The sequence below is a fragment of the Alligator mississippiensis genome, chromosome 15 (assembly GCF_030867095.1).
Source record: "Alligator mississippiensis isolate rAllMis1 chromosome 15, rAllMis1, whole genome shotgun sequence".
NCBI classification, from domain to species: Eukaryota; Metazoa; Chordata; order Crocodylia; family Alligatoridae; genus Alligator; species Alligator mississippiensis.
The window spans coordinates 37146985-37157280 of record NC_081838.1 but is presented as its reverse complement, the minus strand read 5'-3'; the positions used below and the strand labels follow the sequence as shown (position 1 = coordinate 37157280).

General features: G+C 52.7%; 1 long non-coding RNA gene across 1 annotated transcript; it reads right to left on the bottom strand.

Moving 5' to 3' along the window:
- Positions 1-484: 484 nt before the first annotated feature.
- Positions 485-9177, bottom strand: LOC132245641 (uncharacterized). Its single transcript, XR_009457347.1, has 4 exons — positions 9019-9177; positions 6679-6827; positions 4712-4898; positions 485-4450 (listed from the first exon to the last, which is right to left on the bottom strand). It is a non-coding gene; the product is annotated as an uncharacterized LOC132245641 (long non-coding RNA).
- Positions 9178-10296: the final 1119 nt, after the last annotated feature.

The window sequence follows — 10296 nt, the reverse complement described above, 5'->3', positions numbered from 1 at the left end:
AAGCCTCAGAGCTCCTGCCTCCAGAGTCCTGAAATACAGCATGGATACACCCTACTGCTTGAGTACCCAGCGTACCCCAAAGTCTAGTCAGTGCCCCCACAACTACATCCCAACCCCAACAAGATGCCCCACAATCCTATGCAGGCTGCAGCCATCCCAGCCAGCCCTCATCCTTTGTGGAAAGCTTCCCAAACTCCCCAATGCATCCAACCAAGCCACGGCTCTGATCTCTCCTACCTCTGCCCACAGTCTGTCCAAACCGAATGACCAACTACCCTTCCTGGCCACAGGTGGCACCAAACCAGGCTAGAGAAAATCAAATGTCTTTTTCTAGTGCAGTGACAGTCTCAGAAGCATCCTAAACAGGCATGTCTGCACCTCACAAAGAAACCATGCGATCAAGTGCACACCAACACTGAAGGATGCATATCTTAGTACCAGTGCACCACTGCTCTAATTCAAGAGCATGTATCAGAGGCAGAGTTATGTTTATGGTACATATTTAATAAATAATTCAGTGCCTAATTATTTAATAAATAATGCAGGTGTTTATGGCTCTGGGTATAGGAAACGCTAGGCAACCAATTCATTCCATCAAGTGTCAGGGGTCTTACACATCCACCCGAAAAGCAATCATTTCATAGTGATACCTAGCTTTTTCAAAAAGTGGGGCATACTGCTTAAGAAATGTGGGTACAACAAGGACATTACTGACTAGCTATAACAGACAAGAGAGATGCAGTGATGCAGCAACATGAGGCCCAGGCATGCTGTCTCTCACAACAGCCATCCTGCTTCCTGGACCTACAACCAGAGTGTAGTCCAGTAAAAGGTGTGATCTACCAACATATGCCATTTGCCCTATATGCTAAATATCACCCTCCCTAAGTACCATATCCTCCTTAGACTCCCAGCATAATGCAACTCTGCACTGAAATAACTAGAGCTGGACACAAAGCCTGACAGTTCTGTGAAAAACAGCAGAAATCTTACAGGTAAGCTTTCAAAAACCATACTCCTCACTTTCCAAAACCAGTGCAAGGCATGTCTCGGTCTCCCCATAATAAATACCACTAATGACCATACTATGTGTGAGCTGCTCAAGTAGACCCAATTATAACACCCTCCCAGACCTACTGCTAAAAGCAGTTAAGTCCAGTGCTCCAATACATAAGGATTTTTTAAAAGAAATACAAATCAAGGGAGAGATATTCAGGCCATAGTGTCAGGGCTACTCATGAAACTGAAAATGTTGCTGAGGAGCAGGGGTGCAAGAAGGTTGTTCCAGAGGACAGGCTCTACATGACCAAAGGGTGCCCTTTAAGGCCCATATACAAAACTGTCAAGACATACTGCCACGTCCAGCTTCCAATAACCTGACTGTCAGAAAGGCTGAACTTCTTTGAGGAAAAAACACCTCCATCCCACCGATCCATTCTCCAGTCTTCCTTGCAAACAATGAGAATGAAAACCAAACCCGGTGTTTCCGCTATTCAGCAGTGCAAGGGCGAGTAGACTTTTTCAGATATTGGATCCCCACTGCTCAGCACTAGTGCTTGTACAAGTTGAACAGGAGCTCGCACAGGCAGTACTGAGGAAACCGGAACGGACCAAAAAAAACCCTTCTCTTGGAGACACTAGCTACTATGACAACTACATCTACGGGGCCTACCAGAAAGGGGCCCTGATCTTTGGCCCTCTAATGATACAATACAATCCGTACATAAAAATGGAAGCAGGAAGCCAAAAGGTGCGAGGACATACCCTCCAAGGACAAGGAAATCAGCAGAACAGAATCCTAGAAAAAAGTAACAGCTTAAAGATCACCAAATATACTGCATGTTATAAAGAACAGTGCTCACAAGTTTTACGTAACACCACAAATGGTTTGGGAAATCAAACCAGCCCAAATTCAGGCCATTACACTGATAGCCTGAGCTTCGAGTGTTGGTGGCATTTCAACATAGCCCCAAGTCCCTCCTAAATACAGACTCAGGAGGAACGGCCAGAACCATGCAAAGTGGCAACATTTTCTATTCCTAATGCATAAGAGGGGTGCCTGCCTGACCGCTTTTTGGCAGACTCCGATGGAAATAAGGATCACAACTATCTTTCTCCATCTGGATTAACTTGGGTTCAGAAGCAGGATGGAGCCACCATACAGTATGTCACTGTGAGTAAATGGTCGAACCTGCCCAACTTGACTATAGCGAGCTATCAGCTATTTGCTGTGAAAGAAGGGTTATTAGGAATACCACACAGATGGTACCACGGGACACCTCTTTCCAGAGCTTTACCAATGAACCCCTGGGGGGCACACAGTAGCATCTGAATAAAGCTCCCACTCCCAAGGGCAGCAGCACTGAGCAAAGGCCAAAGCATCCAAGCCTTTAAGTTGGTCAGGATCACTGGGTGAGAGACCAAGAGGGGATGCAAAGCAAGCGTAACTTTCTGTCAGCACTGAGGACCGGGTTCAGATTCTGGGGCTGAACAGCACCTTCCTCGCCCTGGCTCTAGCCCCAGACAGAAAACCAAGAAAGTAAGTTCTGACTGGCTGCTCTAACATTTGCAGACTCTCCTCCCCCTACCCATTGCCAAATATAACACGTCCATAGTCCATGGAAACAGGACAAGCTCAACAGCACCAACTAAAGGCCACCCTAACTATGGCACATTCAGCAAAACCAAAAACAGTTGTCTTTGCTACTCACAAGGCAACCCAAGGGAAATGCCACTTGGCCCAGTTAGTGTGAAGGGAGGATCACCCACAGCTGTCCTTGTGGGGCTCCAGCAGCTACACAGCCCAAAGCACCAAGTGCCGAGTAGGGAGGTCTGCACCGTAGCCTAGGCTACGCCATGTCAAGTCATCCCTGTTCCTCCTTGCCCCCCATCTACTGCTCAACTGTCTCTGCCCCAGGGCTGTTGTCCCCTGGCCCTGCTTGGGGACCCCCCTTAATGCATTATGTGCCAGTCAGCCTCGTGAATCCTCTTCTTCCCTGTCCCGATTTCCCCACTCCTGCCTCACTGCCTTGTCTCGACTCTCCTCCTGCAGCCTTGCCTCCTATCTTGCCTCTACTGTCTTTATTCTAATCTTGGCTTCTTTTTCCCTATACTTTCTTTTTGTCCTTTGGGTAGAGACTGCCCTTTTCATGAGGCTGGAGTTGGTAGAAGCATAGGGACATTCAGAAGCCTCATTTAGAGGGTGAAGCATAGAGTGGCATTAGCTTGGTTGCGTATAATGTGGAGGGTTGGAGAGGTCAGGGTGTTGGGATTTGATGGCTACAGGGCAGGGGGTGAAGTAGTAGTCGGCTTGGACGGCTACTGCTAGGAGGTAGCGTGGTGTACGTTTGGTGGGACTAGTGGCTGTGACAACATGGGTGGAGTAGGTTGGTGCAGCCTTAGTGCTAGGGTAGACGAGACTGCTTGGAATTGGCGGTGATGGATAGAGGTTTGAACTGACTGTGTGTAGCCTTGATGTTAGGGCTGATTAAAATGGAGTAGGGACCCATGGGCATTGTGCCTCTGCTGCTAGCGGGTAGCTTTCACTTTCTGCTCCAAGTTGACACATGGAGCATGAATAACATGCATTGTACCTCCAGTCTTTGGTCGAGAGCTTTCTGGCTTCTTTCATCTGAAAGCATGCTCTGAAACACAAGACAACGCAGACATGAGAGCCTCAGCAACTGGTTGCAAGCAAAGGAAGGGTAAAGCTCACTCAACTCTGTCAGTGCCTCCTTTCCCTTCCTCCTCCCCTTCTTTCTGACCTTTCATTTTTGAGAGAAAACCACCTTTACATTGTACCCACTAAAATATAAAGCAGATAGACAAATGTTTTCTTATTGTAAAAAGAAAAGTGACACACACTGTGTTTTGTATAAGAAATATGTGGACTAAATCCTTATACTAGTACAAGCATCCCACAGAAGGTGTTAAAAAGTCTATGGCCAGCTCACTTTTCTGTGCTGGGTACGGTATATCTCACCGATGCAAAGGCATACATTCAGCCCATGCACTCGTCTCTGCAGCATTTGCATTCCTGAAGCCGGAATATATTTCTTGCACATACTGTTACAAGCTTTGTCCTAAAGGTGCACGAATAGTTTGTGCAAAACAGGCTGAACAGAAAATCCTCCATGGTCAGGGTAAAAGTCAAGTCATACATTTTAGGTGTAAAATGTACACATAAAATGCTAGCGGCAAGGTAGCTGGAGATGCTACTATATGCAGCTTTCTGCCATGGTTTAGCCATGTGGGGAGCTGTCTGCATCCCGGGCCCTGTTCTCCCCACCCCAGAGCCAGGCACAGTCACCAAGGGGCTGGCAGTCCTTCTTGCTGTCCTGGAACCAACAGTCCTTGAAGGCGGGCTCTGGCTGTGCTTGCATGTCAGGTCCCCGGGACCACGGCACGTACAGCACTCAAAGCACTCCTCCTCAAATCGGGCGTCTCCCACCTGTTGGTGGGGGATGAATGGGAAAACAAGAAGGAACATGCAGCAACACTCATGCAGATCACACTCTGGGTCCAGGACGACTTGTTATACTCAGCCACTCTCCCCAGGCCAGAGGCAGTTGCATCTCAACTCCCAGCTACACTTGGTGTTACCCCACTCCATAGCTGGCTGCAATGGGGCTGTAGGATACATTTCTGTGCCCCACCCCACATCTGGGTGCATTCAGCCCCTTTCTACCCCACCATGCCCCTGCCAGCTCACCGGGTGGTAGGTGCTGCTGGGCCAAGGCAGCCATAAGCTGAGGCCAGGATGCAGTCGGTTCCACTGGAGATGAGGTTAGCCAGGCAGACGCAGCCCTCAGCACTGCCCACCGAGGAGGCTGCAGAGCAAGAGGTGGGGCAGTGGGAACCATACATATTGTAGTTGCTTTTGTCCGGGCAGATGAAAACTTGGTGGGGGCAGAGAAAGGGGAGGGGGTGAGTGCCCAGACGCCTGGGTTCCCTAGGAGGGGGTGGGAGCTGGAGAGTGAGAGCTAGGGAGTCAGGGGGCCTGGATGATTGGAACTTGCACTCCAAGCACACATTGGGACCGTGCCAAGCCCAGACACTAACGATGGCACTGGCAGCTTGGCAGGCAACTGTGTAGGTGCTGAGGCTCATGCAGAGGGGCTCTTCTGGCCCCCAGGAGTTGCACAAGTTGGAGTGGCAGGTCCAGGACAATTGCGTGACAGGCATCTGGGCCAGGAACCTCCCAGTGCCCAAAAGTTACCTCCTAGTCCCCTCCCAGCAGCAGTCACAGCCTTCAGTGTCCCCCAGTAAGGAGTCCAGTAACCTCCTATTAGCTCCCTAGTATGCCCCAGGGCCTCCCAATACCTTCCCAGGCAGATCCAGTAAACAGCCCAGCTCCTTCAGTAACCACCCAGTAACCTCTCAATAGCCCCCCAGTGCCTTCCATTTCTCCCAGAGGATGAAGAGGCACTCAATGGCCGGGGGGGGGGGGGGGGGGATGGCACTAAGGCTCCTTGTGCTGAGCACCAGGGCACTGTCATGGCCCTCATAGATCCCATCCAGACAGCACTGGTCATTCCTAGGGTCTCAATGAGTGTCACCCCATGGGCCCCACAGCTGCCAGGCCACTGTGCTGGGACAAGCGGAGGAGCGACGGGCTGTGCACCAGGCATGTAGTACACTGGCAGGGGGACAGGCCTCCGGTGTGGGAATGAGTGGATACCAGCAGGGCTGGGAGGCGGCGGCCGCACCAGAAGTGCAGGCTGCTGACCCCATCCCAGCCCTCACTCTATCCCCAGTGAGGAGCAGGCGACAGTCCAGGAACCAGCTGTTAAGCAGAAGCAGGAGCATCACCCACAAGCCATTTACTGGCCAACAGCCACAGCTCCCCAGTATCCTCCCAGTACCTTGAAGGAAGCTTCAGTAACCCTCAGCCCCTGACTTGTCCCAGCCAGTGCCTCCTGCATCTCTCAGTATCCTCCTAGTCCCTCCCAGTGCTCTCACCAGGACACAGCACCTCCAGCACACACTGACAAGAGCACCAGGCAGCTGTATCATGGCCACACACAGCCAGGAGCCTCAGGCCGTGGTTCCCTTGTTCTCCCCCTGGACCGGGAACCATGGTCCTGCTGGACAAGTGAACATACATGGGCTCAGGTGGTACACATGGAGCTGCCCCAGTGCCCCCACCAGCCAGCCAGCTCCCACCCCACAAGTAACACAGTAACCTGTGACCTGACAGTCACAGAAAAGCCACCAGCCCAGCAACACTAAAGCAGCTGCCAGCTACAGCCAGGCCCTTAGACCCCCTGCTGCAGCTGCACCGAGGATTGCACGGGACACCCACCACATCCCTGACATCTGCTGTGCCCAGCACAGACACCGCAACAGGGCCCAGCTGGCATCCAGACCCCACACGCTTCACTGACCAGCTAGAGTAGAGAGAAAAATCCCCTTTCCCATTCCTGGTACTTGTCACCTGCTTCTTACATGGTATCGAGAACAAGGGCCAGCAGCTCTCTCAGCCTGCACTCGCAGAGTGTACGACCGGGGAAGGAACACGCTCAAACCCCCTACTTCTCTTCTGCACCTGAGGAAAGGGCCTCTGGGCCAGAAGCCTTGTCTGCCACTTCTCCCAACTGCACACTCAGTCCAATACAGCATCCAAACAAAACAGATCCTTGCCTCACTCATTCCCTGGATGATAAGAACTGCACTTACCTGACCCGACTTCTGCTTCAATCCAGTCCACAAACAGCTGCAGCAGACATGACTCAACACAACCGATTCTTCTTCTTGCTACTTCACTCTGGCATCACTTCTTTCCTCCCCAAACATGAGTAAAGCCTGTGAGCTTGTCTGCCAAACCTCTGAAATATGCAGTTGGTCCAGCATAAACAATCATCAAAGACCTGACTTCACATATGTTTCTTGGACCATTCCACCCAGAGCTACACTCCAAGCCTGCTAGCACACAGAAGTACACCCAAGCAATGGGACACTGGCACGGAGGTGAGAAGTGCAAGAGCTCACCACAAATAAATCATGTTAGGAATCTGCCCATCATTGCAGATCCAGATAAACAGACCTGATGCAGCTTCACGTGACTAAGGGCTGAGGCAAGAGCTCCGAGCAGATGTGGTTCCAGGCAGAAAAGGGTTGAGGAGATTCCCCAGCAAACACTGTCCTCCTCAAGCCACAGGCTCCAACTGCTCAGTCAGGGTGTGGAGCCCAGGGCCAAAGCCCCTGCCGGGGACCCAGCCTCAGTCCCCTGAGAGTGCAGGAAGGGTGGGAGAAGCTGCAGCACCCATGTTACCTCCTGCCACCCTGGGAGCCAGGGCTCCAGCAGTCTCAGAGCTGAGGGGCAGGGGCCAGGATGCAGAGCCCCATTTCTGAGAAGGATGCAGGACATGTCCTGGAGGTTTGCAATCAATGCTTCTCCCTGACAAGAGGAGAGAGGGGACGGGGGAGGGAAAGGAGGGAGAGGAGTAGAATGGGATCCAGGGAGGAAAAGATGGGCAGGAGGCTACTCAATGGAGAGGGTGGAGGCATGAGGCAGGGGGACAGGCATCCTGGGCAGATATGGGAAGTGCTCCAGGCAATGGGGACTGCAGCACTGCAAATCCCAATCCCAGGGAGGCTCTAGATCCTTGGGGTCTTTGCAGGTGAGATTCAAATGATTATTAACCCATCTCTCTTCCCAGACACCTGGTCCCAGGTGCAGCTGCTAGAGTTGGGCAAGGCCAGGAGGAAGCCTGGAGACTCTCTGCACCTCTCCTGCAAAGCCTCTGGGCTTGCATTCAGCAGCTCCCACATGCACTGGGTTCCCCAGGTTCCTTGGGAGGGTCTGGAGTGGGTAGCTGCCATGAGCAACCTTGCACCTACCATACACTGCAGCAAGCCTGTGCATGGGGGGGGCGGGGGTCACCATCTCCAAGGGCAATGCCCAGAACTTGCTACACTGACAGATGAGGCATGTGAGCCCTGAGGACAGTCTCGTATTGTTGTGCCAGAAACACTGTGAAGCAAGTCCTTCTGTTGCTAAAGCAAAACCATTGAGCTGCAGACCCCTTTTCTCCCAGGTCCCACAAGCAGCACTGGCTTGGGGACTGGGCTGGAGAGACAGCATTGTTAGCAGGGCACCAGAACCAACAGCAAGATTTAACTGTCATCACCTGCAAGGATTCCCTCTGCTACCCTCCTTGTGCTGCTGATTTCAGGGAAATGCTGGACTTCTTCTCCTGATTATGAGGGCCCAGGCTGTTAATTAGGCACAGGCAGAACCACCCCGTCCCCACTCCCTACAAGGGTTCAAGGAAGGGGGAGGCAGCAGTGACTGGGACATATGTCAGGTTTGATGCAGACTGATCCCTGATGTTCCCAGATCTCTGCTACCAGCTCCAGCTCAACAGAGCCCACAAAAGGGATGGTGCAGCCTGGAGAGACCCTTACCTTGACCTGCACAATCACCAGTGTCTCCAAAACAAGTTATTACTTCATTCCCTTATAGTGACCACAGACTATGCTGCATCTCTCCAAAACAGAGTGACCCTCTATGAATCTCTCTGGAAACTCCTCCAAAACCAGCTTTCCTAGCAGTCCCAACACCCAGACAGGGGAGTTGTACCATGATGCCAAACAGAGTTGGGATGGCACAAAAAGTGGAAGCTTCTTTCACACAAACTCAGGGCCCTTTGGCACTCATTTCTCCATGAAAACCAACCCAAAATCTGACCCAGCCCTTCCTAGGCCCTGACCCCCAACATCCTGCCTGCCCCTCCAGTGCTGCCCAGCTCCTACTCCAGGGACAGTCACCCTGAGCTCATGCACCCCAACAACCATGAGTTCCTGCTTACATGGTACAAACTCTGAGCTCAGGCCCCATCACCCCCACTGTCCTGGGAAAGGGCTGAGACTCCCCCCAGTGCCAGTTCTCAAGAGCCTGCAGAAAGCCTTACAAACCCAGAGCCAGACAGGGCTCAGCTCCCTCCCCAGCTCTCATTGCCCCAGGGGCAGAACAAAACCCACAAGGGCTGGACGGTGGGGAGGGAAGGGGAGCACCTGCAAAGTAAGGCCCCAAACTCAGGCCCAGGGGTGGCTCCTGTGGGACATTTCACTCCAGGGCTTCACATCTGAGACCTCAACCCGGGCCCTGGAGCAGGGAGTGGAAACAGCTCTCATCTCATCGTCCTTTCCCAGGACAGAACAATAGTCTGCCAGGTGCAGCCAATGCCTCCCTGCAGCCAGCTGGAGCAGCTGAGGCTGATGTAGCTGATTGCAATGGGCACCAGCTGATTAGGGCCCTCCTTAACCCTCCCGAGGCTGCTATCCTTTGGCCTGTCCTTCCCTACCCCAACCTGTCTTCTGAGCCGCTCCCAGGAGCTGTGCTTCCCTCCTGGCTCTGGCCTCCCCTCCTGCAGCACCAGGACAGCCCTGCCCTGCCCTGGTCCCACTGCTCATCTTGAATCAGCTAATTCCGAGCAAGAGCTAGTGCTCTGCTTCTGCCTGTGGCTGCTCCTGCCTGGCCTAACTAAAAGGTACCTGAAATCCCACAGCCTGTCTCTCCTTGCCATGGACATGTTGGCAGCACCTGCAAACATCCTCCCAGCATGGGGACTGTGTCACAACTCCATGCTGAGGCAGTATGAAAAATGCTAAGGAGTGATTCATGGTCATATGCATTATTCCCATCACCTTCTCAGGACCCATTAAGGGGCTCAGGGTCCTACATAGTCTTTAGCACTTCCTTGTGAGGCAGAAGCAGGCAACATCCTACTGCCTGTCATCACTAGGGACTAGATACCACAGCTCTGTTTACACACATGCTTTTCACAATGGTTGTGGGCACTGCTGTGCCCGCCCCACATCCCAGGGCTGATCCCCTGGGTAAATTTCCCTCTGGGCTCAAGGACTGGCACCAGGCCTGGGCACCTACAGACTCATGAGCCTGAAGGGGCTGGCAGCAGCTCACACACTGCTCTGTACCCTCTGTGCAGACAAGGAGTCCCCTGTCTCTGCTGTGCTGACTCCCATGTTCCCCCGTCCCAACGCTGGTGCCAGGCTCCATGGTGCTGAACACACTGGGAAGAAATCCGCCTATTGAGCACAGCCCCACACTCACCATTGCATTTTTACCCTCATTTGCATGGCATGTACAAACCACAGGCACAATCTGAGCAAAGGAGCCCTCACACCTGCAGCCAACAGAGCCAGCTCTCCTGGCCTCCCAGCCACTGCTGCCACAAACACAGGGTAGGGGGTGGGATGCAGCTTTGTGCCTCATGCTTCTTCAGGACATGCACTGCCCACTCCTTTTGCCATAGAAGCAGCCTCTGCTAA